The sequence below is a fragment of the Lygodium microphyllum genome, unplaced genomic scaffold (assembly GCF_053477565.2).
Source record: "Lygodium microphyllum isolate KBCC unplaced genomic scaffold, Lygodium_microphyllum_v1.1.10 scaffold_124, whole genome shotgun sequence".
In the NCBI taxonomy this organism is placed as follows: Eukaryota; Viridiplantae; Streptophyta; class Polypodiopsida; order Schizaeales; family Lygodiaceae; genus Lygodium; species Lygodium microphyllum.
This window is the reverse complement of record NW_028229607.1, coordinates 73,308-83,307: the sequence shown is the minus strand read 5'-3', so window position 1 is coordinate 83,307 and position 10,000 is coordinate 73,308. Positions and strand designations below refer to the sequence as shown.

The 10,000-nt window shown below is 69.7% G+C and overlaps 1 non-coding gene across 1 annotated transcript; it reads left to right on the top strand.

Annotated features, from left to right (window-relative positions):
• Positions 1-71: 71 nt before the first annotated feature.
• LOC148008552 (5S ribosomal RNA) lies at positions 72-190 on the top strand. The gene has a single exon (XR_015690010.1). It is a non-coding gene; the product is annotated as a 5S ribosomal RNA (ribosomal RNA).
• Positions 191-10,000: the final 9,810 nt, after the last annotated feature.

The following is a 10,000-nucleotide window of genomic DNA, read 5'->3' as shown; positions in this document are numbered from 1 at the left end:
TGCCTCGCTCTTGAGCTCTCTCGTGCCACTTTCCGAGTATACAAGAGCTCTTTGGAATTCCTTTGTGTTTGTGGTGCGGTCACACCAGCGCTAATACACCGGATCCCATCAGAACTCCGCAGTTAAGCGCGCTTGGGCCAGAACAGTACTGGGATGGGTGACCTCCCGGGAAGTCCTGGTGCTGCACCCTTTTGCATGCTTGTTTCGAGACCGTGGCATGGAAATCCCCTCGGATCACGTCTCGACTCTCCAACGCTGACATCGTGGTAGGAAACCCCCTCGCCTTGCCATGACGCGGCGCCTCCTCTCCTCGTCGCGATTGTCTTTGCGTACGTCGTGCCTGGCCCCTCCCTCTGCCTCGCTCTCACGTGATACCCCCTCCTCAAGATGCGAGGTATTTTGGGAGCGGAGGGTGTGCCATGTTGTGGGGGGGTTCGGTGGAGCGGGGTTTTTCCGAGGAGGGAGGGCGTGCCATGTTGCGCGGGCGGGTTGTTGGAGCGGGGATTTCTGAGGAGGGAGGGTGTGCCATGTCGCGGGGGGGTGCCATGTCGTGGGGGGGTTTCTTGAGGAGGTCCGTCGGGGGGTGGAAGGTTCCGTGTCGCGGGAGGGGGTCGTGTGCAGTGGGGTGTGTGTGCCGTGTCATAGCGGAGCGGGATTTCTTAGGAGGGAGGGTGTGCCATGTCGTGGGGGGGTGAGGTGACGTGCCGTGGGTCGAGCGGGGTTTTTGGAGGTGGGGTGCGCGGGGGATACGCCGCGTCGTCGGGGGGTGCGGTGGGGTGGAGGGTGCGCCGTGTCGTGGGGGGGTGACGCGGGGTGGGCTGGGTCGAGCGGGGTTTTTGGGGGCGTGGCGGGGTCGTGTGGATGGAGCGGGGTTTTTCGAGGTGGGGTGCGGGGGGGATGCGCCGCGTCGAGGGGGGGTGCGGTGGGGTGTGCCGTGACGCGGGGTGGGGTGGTGTGGATGCAGCGGGTTTTTCGAGGTGGGGTGGGGTGGTGTGGATGCAGCGGGTTTTCCGAGGTGGGGTGCGCGGGGGCGTCGTGGGGGGGTGACGCGGGGTGGGGTGGGTCGAGCGGGGTTTTCGGAGGCGTGGAGGGAGCGGGGTTTTTCGAGGTGGGGTGCGGGGGGGGCGTCGTGGGGGGGTGCGGTGGGGTGGGGGGGTGCGCCGTGTCGTGGGGGGTGACGCGGGGTGGGGTGGGTCGAGCGGGGTTTTCGGAGGCGTGGAGGGAGCGGGGTTTTTCGAGGTGGGGTGCGGGGGGGGCGTCGTGGGGGGGTGCGGTGGGGTGGGGGGGTGCGCCGTGTCGTGGGGGGTGACGCGGGGTGGGGTGGGTCGAGCGGGGTTTTCGGAGGCGTGGAGGGAGCGGGGTTTTTCGAGGTGGGGTGCGGGGGGGGCGTCGTGGGGGGGTGCGGTGGGGTGGGGGGGTGCGCCGTGTCGTGGGGGGTGACGCGGGGTGGGGTGGGTCGAGCGGGGTTTTCGGAGGCGTGGCGGGGTGCTGTGGAGGGAGCGGGGTTTTTCGAGGTGGGGTGCGGGGGTGCGCCGTGTCGTGGGGGGGGTGACGCGGGGTGGGGTGGGTCGAGCGGGGTTTTCGGAGGCGTGGAGGGAGCGGGGTTTTTCGAGGTGGGTGCGGGGGGGGGCGTTGTGGGGGGGTGCGCCGTGTCGTGGCGGGTGACGCGGGGTGGGGTGGGTCGAGCGGGGTTTTCGGAGTCGTGGCGGGGTGCTGTGGAGGGAGCGGGGTTTTTCGAGGTGGGGTGCGGGGGGGCGTCGTGGGGGGGTGCGCCGTGTCGTGGGGGGGTGACGCGGGTCGAGCGGGGTTTCGGAGGCGTGGTGGTGTGGCGTGGAGGCAGCGGGGTTTTTCGAGGTGGGGTGCGGGGGGGGCGTCGTGGGGGGGTGCGGTGGGGTGGGGGGGTGCGCCGTGTCGTGGGGGGGTGACGCGGGGTGGGGTGGGTCGAGCGGGGTTTTTGGAGGAGAGGTGGGGTGCTGTGGATGGAGCGCGGTTTTTCGAGGTGGGGTGGGGGGGGGGGCGTCGTGGGGGGGTGCGGCGGGGTGGGGGGTGCGCCGTGACGCGGGGTGGGGTGGGTCGAGCGCGGTTTTTTGGAGGCGTGGCGGGGTGGTGTGGAGGGAGCGGGGTTTTTCGAGGTGGGGTGCGGGGGGGGGCCTCGTGGGGGGGTGCGCCGTGTCATGGGGGAGTGACGCGGGGTTGGGGTGGTCAAGCGGGGTTTTTGGAGGAGAGGTGGGGTTTAGGGTGGAGGGAGCGGGGTTTTTCGAGGTGGGGTGCGGGGGGGCGTCGTGGGGGGTGACGCGGGGTGGGGGTGGTCGAGCGGGGTTTTTGGAGGAGGGGGGGGTGCTGTGGAGGGAGCGCGGTTTTTCGAGGTGGGGTGCGGGGGGGCGTCGTGGGGGGGTGCGGTGGGGTGGGGGGGTGCGCCGTGTCGTGGGGGGGTGACGCGGGGTGGGGTGGGTCGAGCGGGGTTTTTGGAGGAGAGGTGGGGTGCTGTGGATGGAGCGCGGTTTTTCGAGGTGGGGTGGGGGGGGGGGCGTCGTGGGGGGGTGCGGTGGGGTGGGGGGTGCGCCGTGACGCGGGGTGGGGTGGGTCGAGCGCGGTTTTTTGGAGGCGTGGCGGGGTGGTGTGGAGGGAGCGGGGTTTTTCGAGGTGGGGTGCGGGGGGGGGGGGCGTCGTGGGGGGGTGCGCCGTGTCGTGGGGGGGAGACGCGGGGTGGGGTGGGTCGAGCGGGGTTTTCGGAGGCGTGGTGGTAAGGCGTGGAGGGAGCGGGGTTTTTCGAGGTGGGGTGCGGGGGGGGGCGTCGTGGGGGGGTGCGGTGGGGTGGGGGGGTGCGCCGTGTCGTGGGGGGGTGACGCGGGGTGGGGTGGGTCGAGCGGGGTTTTTCGAGGTGGGGTGCGGGGGGGGGGGGGGGGGGGGGGGGGGGGATATGCTCCGCGTCGTGGGGGGGTGCGCCGTGTCCTGGGGGAGTGACGCGGGGTTGGGTGGGTCGAGTGGGGTTTTTCGAGGTGGGGTGCGGGGGGGGGGGGGATATGCGCCGCGTCGTGGGGGGGTGCGGTGGGGTGTGGGGGGTGTGCCGTGTCGTGGGGGGCTGACGCGAGGTGGGGTGGGTCGAGCGGGGTTTTCGGAGGTGCGGTGTGGGGGGTGTGCCGTGTCGTGGGGGACTGACGCGAGGTGGGGTGGGTCGAGCGGGGTTTTCGGAGGCGTGGTGGGGTGGTATGGAGGGAGCGGGGTTTTTCGAGGTGGGGTGCGGGGCGGCGTCGTTGGGGGGTGCGGTGGGGTGGGGGGTGCGCCATGTCGTGGGGGGGTGACGCGGGGTGGGGTGGGTCGAGCGGGGTTTTCGGAGGCATTTGTGGTGTGGCGTGGAGGGAGCGGGGTTTTTCGAGGTGGGGTGCGGGGGGGGGGGGGGGGGGCGTCGTGGGGGGGTGCGGTGGGGTGGGGGGGTGTGCCGTGTCATGGGGGAGTGACGCGGGGTTGGGTGGGTCGAGCGGGGTTTTTCGACGTGGGGTGAGGGGGGGTGGGGAGGTGCGCCGTGTCGTGGGGGGGTGCGGTGGGGTGTGGGGGGTGTGCCGTGTCGTGGGGGGGCTCGCGCGAGGTGGGGTGGGTCGAGCGTGGTTTTCGGAGGCGTGGTGGGGTGGTGTGGAGGGAGCGGGGTTTCTGGAGGTGGGGTGCGGGGGGCATCGTGGGGGGGTGCGGTGGGGTGGAGGGTGCGCCGTGTCGTGGGGGAGTGAGGCGGGGCACGGTGGGTCGAGCCTGGTTTTTGGAGGAGTGGTGGGGTGCTGTGGATGGAGCGGGGTTTTTCGAGGTGGGGTGGGGGGGAGGCGCCGCGTCGTAGGGGGGTGCGGTGGGGTGGGGTGGGGGGGTGTGCCGTGTCGTGGGGGGTGACGCGGGGTGTCGCGATGCCCCCTCCCCCCCACCATGCCCCGACATGACGCGACGCGCCCCCTCCCCAACATAACATGACAACCCCCCTCCCCCCCCCATGACATCCCCCCACCCCCCATGACACGACACGACGCGATGCGCCCCCCCCATGACGTCCCCCCCTCAAAAATTCGCCTCCCCCCTCAACACACACCACCCCCCCCCCTCCCCCCCCTCAAAAATTCGGCCCCCCCATGACATCCCCCCCAGCCCCCATGACACGACGCGACGCGACGCGCCCCGCCATGACACGACACGACACGACGCGCCCCCCCCTTCCCCCCTCAACACACACCACACCATGTCGCGACGTGCCGCGCCCCCCCTCCCCCCCCCCCCCCCCATGACATCCCCACCCCAGCCCCCCCACCCACGACACGACATGATGCGATGCGCCCCCCCCCCCCCCCCCATGACATGACACGATGCGACGCGCCCCCCCCCCCCCATGACATCCCCCCCCATGGGATCCCCGCCCCCCCATGACACGACACGATGCGATGTGCCACCCTCCCCTTAACACACACACCCACCCAACGCAATGCCCCCCCCCCCCCCCCCCCCCCCGCGCCCCATGGCCTGACACGACGCGACGTGCTTCCCTCCCCTTAACACACCCACCCACCCTCCATGACGCCCTCCATGACGCGACGTGGAGGGGGGGGGGGGGAGGGGTGGTGTTTTGTGTGTTGAGGGGGGGGGGGGGGCGGGGGGTGGGGTGGTGTGTGTTGAGGGGGGATGGGTGGGGTGGTGTGTGTTGAGGGCGGGGGGGGGATTTTTCGGGGGGGGGGGGGGGGGGGGGGAGGGGTGGTGTGGTGTGGGGTGGTGTGTGTTGAGGGGGGGGGGGGGGGAGGGGTGGGGTGGTGTGTGTTGAGGGGTGGGCGAAATTTGGAGGGGGGGAAGGGGAGGGGTGGTGTGGTGTGGTGTGTGTTGAGGGGGGGGGGGGGATTTTTGAGAGGGGGGGGGGAGGGGTGGTGTGGTGTGTGTTGAGGGGGGGGGGGGGGGAAAGGGTGGGGAGGTGTGTATTGAGGGGGGGGGGCGCGAATTTTTTGGGGGGGGGGGAGGGGTGGTGTGTGTTGGGGCCGGGGGGTGGGGTGGCAAATTTTGGAGGGGGGGGGAGGGGTGGTGTGGTGTGGTGTGTGTTGAGGGGGGTGGCCGAATTTTTGGGGGGGGGGGGGTGGGGTGGTGTGTGTTGGGGGGGGGGGGGGCGAATTTTTTGGGGGCGGGGGCGGGGGAGGGGTGGGGTGGTGTGTGTTAATGGGGGGGGGGCGAAATTTGGAGGGGGGGAAGGGGAGGGGTGGAGTGGTGTGTGTTGAGGGGGGGGGGGGGGGGGATTCTTGAGGGGGGGGGAGGGGTGGTGTGGTGTGTGTTGAGGGGGGGGGGGGGGGGGAGGGGTGGTGTGGGGTGGTGTGTGTTGAGGGGGGGGCGGGGGTGGGGAGGGGTGGTGTGGCGTGGTGTGTGTTGAAGGGGGGGGGGCGAATTTTTGGGGGGGGAAGGGGCGAAATTTGGACGGGGGGGCGAATTTTTGGGGGGGGGGGGGGAGGGGTGGGGTGGTGTGTGTTGAGGGGAAGGCGAAATTTGGAGGGGGGGAAGGGGAGGGGTGGTATGGTGTGGTGTGGTGTGTGTTGAGGGGGGTGGCCGAAATTTTTTGGGGGGGGGGGTGGAGTGGTGTGTGTTGGGGGGGGGGGGGGGGGGGGGGCGAATTTTTTGGGGGCGGGGGGGGGGGGGGGGGGGGAGGGGTGGGGTGGTGTGTGTTGAGGGGGGGGCGGAATTTGGTGGGGGGGAAGGGGAGGGGTGGTGTGGTGTGTGTTGAGGGGGGGGGAGGGGTGGTGTGGTGTGTGTTGGGGGGGGGGTGGGGTGGTGTGTGTTGAGGGGGGAGGGGTGGGAAATTTTTGGGGGGGGGGGGCGAATTTTGGAGGGGGGGGGGGGGGGGGGAGCGGTGGTGTGGTGTGGTGTGTGTTGAGGGGGGGGGGAAGGGGCAAAATTTGGAGGGGGGGTGAATTTTTGGGGCGGGGGGGGGAGGGGTGGGGTGGTGTGTGTTGAGGGGGGGGCGAAATTTCGAGGGGGGGAAGGGGAGGGGTGGTGTGGTGTGTGTTGGGGGGGGGGGGGGATTTTTGAGGGGGGGGGGGAGGGGTGGTGTGGTGTGGTGTGTGTTGAGGGGGGGGGCGAGGGGTGGTGTGGTGTGGTGTGTGTTGAGGGGGGGGGGGGGCAAAATTTGGAGGGGGGGGGGGAGGGGTGGTGTGGTGTGGTGTGTGTTGAGGGGGGGGGGGGATTTTTGAGGGGGGGGGGGAGGGGTGGTGTGGTGTGGTGTGGTGTGTGTTGAGGGGGGAGGTTATTTTTGAGGGGGGGGGGGGGAGGGGTGGTGTGGTGTGTGTTGAGGGGGGGGCGGGGAATTTTTGAGGGGGGGTGGGTGGGGTGGTGTGTGTTGAGGGGGGGGGGGGGGAATTTTTGGGGGGGGGGGGGAGGGGTGGTGTGGTGTGGTGTGTGTTGAGGGGGGGGGGATTTTTGAGGGGGGGGGAGGGGTGGTGTGGTGTTTGTTGAGGGGGGGGTGGGGAGGTGTGTATTGAGGGGGGGGGGCGCGAATTTTTTTTGGGGGGGGGGGGGGGGGGGGGGCAAATTTTGGAGGGGGCGAGGGGGTGTGTGGTGTGGTGTGTGTTGAGGGGGGTGGCCGAATTTTTGGGGGGGGGGGGGGCGAATTTTTTGGGGGCGGGGGGGGGGGGGGAGGGGTGGTGTGGTGTGTGTTGAGGGGGGGGCGAAATTTGGAGGGGGGGAAGGGGAGGGGTGGTGTGGTGTGTGTTGAGGGGGGGGGGGGGGATTTTTGAGGGGGGGGGAGACGTGGTGTGGTGTGGTGTGTGTTGAGGGGGGGGGGGGGGGGGGGAATTTTTGAGGGGGGGGGGAGGCGTGGTGTGGTGTGGTGTGTGTTGAGGGGGGGGGGCGAATTTTTGGGGGGGGAAGGGGCGAAATTTGGACCGGGGGGGGGCGAATTTTTGGGGGGGGGGGGGAGGGGTGGGGTGGTGTGTGTTGAGGGGAAGGCGAAATTTGGAGGGGGGAAGGGGAGGGTTGGTGTGGTGTGGTGTGGTGTGTGTTGAGGGGGGGGGGATTTTTGAGGGGGGGGGGGGATTTTTGAAGGGGGGGGGGGGGGGGGGGGGGCGAATTTTGGAGGGGGGGGGAGGGGTGGTGTGGTGTGGTGTGTGTTGAGGGGGGGGCCAATTTTTTGGGGGGGGGGGCAAAATTTGGAGGGGGGGGGGAGGGGTGGTGTGGTGTGGTGTGTGTTGGGGGGGGAGGGATTTTTGAGGGGGGGGGGGGGAGGGGTGGTGTTTTGTGTGTTGAGGGGGGGGGGGGGGGGGATTTTTGAGGGGGGGGGAGGGGAGGTGTGGGGTGGTGTGTGTTGAGGGGGGTGGGGGGCGAATTTTGGAGGGGGGGGGAGGGGTGGTGTGGTGTGGTGTGTGTTGAGGGGGGGGCCAATTTTTTGGGGGGGGGGCAAAATTTGGAGGGGGGGGAGGGGTGGTGTTTTGTGTGTTGAGGGGGGGGGGGGGGAATTTTTGAGGGGGGGGGAGGGGTGGTGTGGTGTGTGTTGGGGGGGGGGGGGGGTGGGGTGGTGTGTGTTGAGGGGGGTGGGGGGGGGGGGAGGGGTGGTGTGGTGTGGTGTGGTGTGTGTTGGGGGGGGGGGCGAATTTTTGGGGGGGAGAAGGGGCGAAATTTGGAGGGGGGGGGGGAGGGGTGGGGTGGTGTGTGTTGAGGGGGCGGCGAAATTTGGAGGGGGGGAAGGGGAGGGGTGGTGTGGTGTGGTGTGGTGTGTGTTGAGGGGGGGGGGGAAGGGTGGGGAGGTGTGTATTGAGGGGGGGGGGGCGAATTTTCGGGGGGGGGGGGAGGGGTGGTGTGTGTTGGGGGCGGGGGGGGGGGGGGGGGGGAAGGGTGGGGAGGTGTGTATTGAGGGGGGAGGGGGGGCTGAATTTTTGGGGGGGGGGGAGGGGTGGTGTGGTGTGTGTTGAGGGGGGTGGTCGAATTTTTTTGGGGGGGGGGGGGTGGAGTGGTGTGTGTTGGGGGGGGGGGGGGGGGCGAATTTTTTGGGGGCGGGGGGGGGGGGGGGGAGGGGTGGGGTGGTGTGGGGGGGGGGAGGGGTGGGGTGGTGTGTGTTGAGGGGGGGGCGAAATTTCGAGGGGGGGAAGGGGAGGGGTGGTGTGGTGTGTGTTGAGGGGAGGGGTGGTGTGGTGTGTGTTGAGGGGGGGGGTGGGGTGGTGTGTGTTGAGGGGGGGGGGGGGGGGGCGAATTTTGGAGGGGGGGGAGGGGTGGTGTGGTGTGGTGTGTGTTGAGAGGGGGGCCCAATTTTTTTTGGGGGGGGGGGGGGGGCAAAATTTGGAGGGGGGGGGGATTTTTGAGGGGGGGGGGGGGAGGGGTGGTGTGGTGTGGTGTGTGTTGAGGGGGGGGCGGGGAATTTTTGAGGGGGGGGGGAGGGGTTGTGTGGTGTGTGTTGAGGGGGGGGGGGGGGGGAATTTTTGGGGGGGGGGAGGGGTGGTGTGGTGTGGTGTGGTGTGTGTTGAGGGGGGGGGGATTTTTGAGGGGGGGGGGGAGGGGCGCAAATTTTTGGGGGGGGGGGCAAATTTTGGAGGGGGGGGAGGGGGTGTGTGGTGTGGTGTGTGTTGAGGGGGGTGGCCGAATTTTTGGGGGGGGGGGGTGGGGTGGTGTGTGTTGGGGGGGGGGCGAATTTTTTGGGGGCGGGGGGGGGAGGGGTCGGGTGGTGTGTGTTGAGGGGGGGGCGAAATTTGGAGGGGGGGAAGGGGAGGGGTGGTGTGGTGTGGTGTGTGTTGAGGGGGGGGGGGGATTTTTGAGGGGGGGGAGAGGTGGTGTGGTGTGGTGTGTGTTGAGGGGGGGGGGGGGAATTTTTGAGGGGGGGGGAGGCGTGGTGTGGGGTGGTGTGGTGTGGTGTGTGTTGAGGGGGGGGGGCGAATTTTTGGGGGGGGAAGGGGCGAAATTTGGACGGGGGGGGCGAATTTTTGGGGGGGGGGGGAGGGGTGGGGTGGTGTGTGTTGAGGGGAAGGCGAAATTTGGAGGGGGGAAGGGGAGGGTTGGTGTGGTGTGGTGTGGTGTGTGTTGAGGGGGGGGGGATTTTTGAGGGGGGGGGGGGGGCGAATTTTGGAGGGGGGGGGAGGGGTGGTGTGGTGTGGTGTGTGTTGAGGGGGGGGGCCAATTTTTTGGGGGGGGGGGGCAAAATTTGGAGGGGGGGGGGGGGAGGGGTGGTGTGGTGTGGTGTGTGTTGGGGGGGGGGATTTTTGAGGGGGGGGGGGGGAGGGGTGGTGTTTTGTGTGTTGAGGGGGGGGGGGATTTTTGAGGGGGGGGGGAGGGGTGGTGTGGTGTGTGTTGAGGGGGGGGGATGTGGTGGTGTGTGTGGGGGGGGGGGAAATTTTTGGGGGGGGGGAGGGGAGGTGTGGGGTGGTGTGTGTTGAGGGGGGTGGGGGGCGAATTTTGGAGGGGGGGGGAGGGGTGGTGTGGTGTGTGTTGGGGGGGGGTTGGGGTGGTGTGTGTTGAGGGGGGGGGGGATTTTTGGGGGGGGGGGAGGGGTGGTGTGTGTTGAGGGGGGTGGGGGGGGAGGGGTGGTGTGGTGTGGTGTGTGTTGAGGGGGGGGGGGGGGGGGGGGGGCGAATTTTTCGGGGGGAGAAGGGGCGAAATTTGGAGGGGGGGGGGAGGGGTGGGGTGGTGTGTTGACGGGGGGGCGAAATTTGGAGGGGGGGAAGGGGAGGGGTGGTGTGGTGTGGTGTGGTGTGTGTTGAGGGGGGGGGGGGAAGGGTGGGGAGGTGTGTATTGAGGGGGGGGGGGGCGAATTTTTGGGGGGGGGGGGGAGGGGTGGTGTGGTGTGGTGTGGTGTGTGTTGAGGGGGGTGGCCGAATTTTTTGGGGGGGGGGGGGGGGGTGGGGTGGTGTGTGTTGGGGGGGGGGGGCGAATTTTTTGGGGGAGGGGGGGGGGGGAGGGGTGGGGTGGTGTGTGTTGAGGGGGGGGCGAAATTTGGAGGGGGGGAAGGGGAGGGGTGGTGTGGTGTGGTGTGTGTTGAGGGGGGGGATTTTTGAGGGGGGGGGGGAGGGGTGGTGTG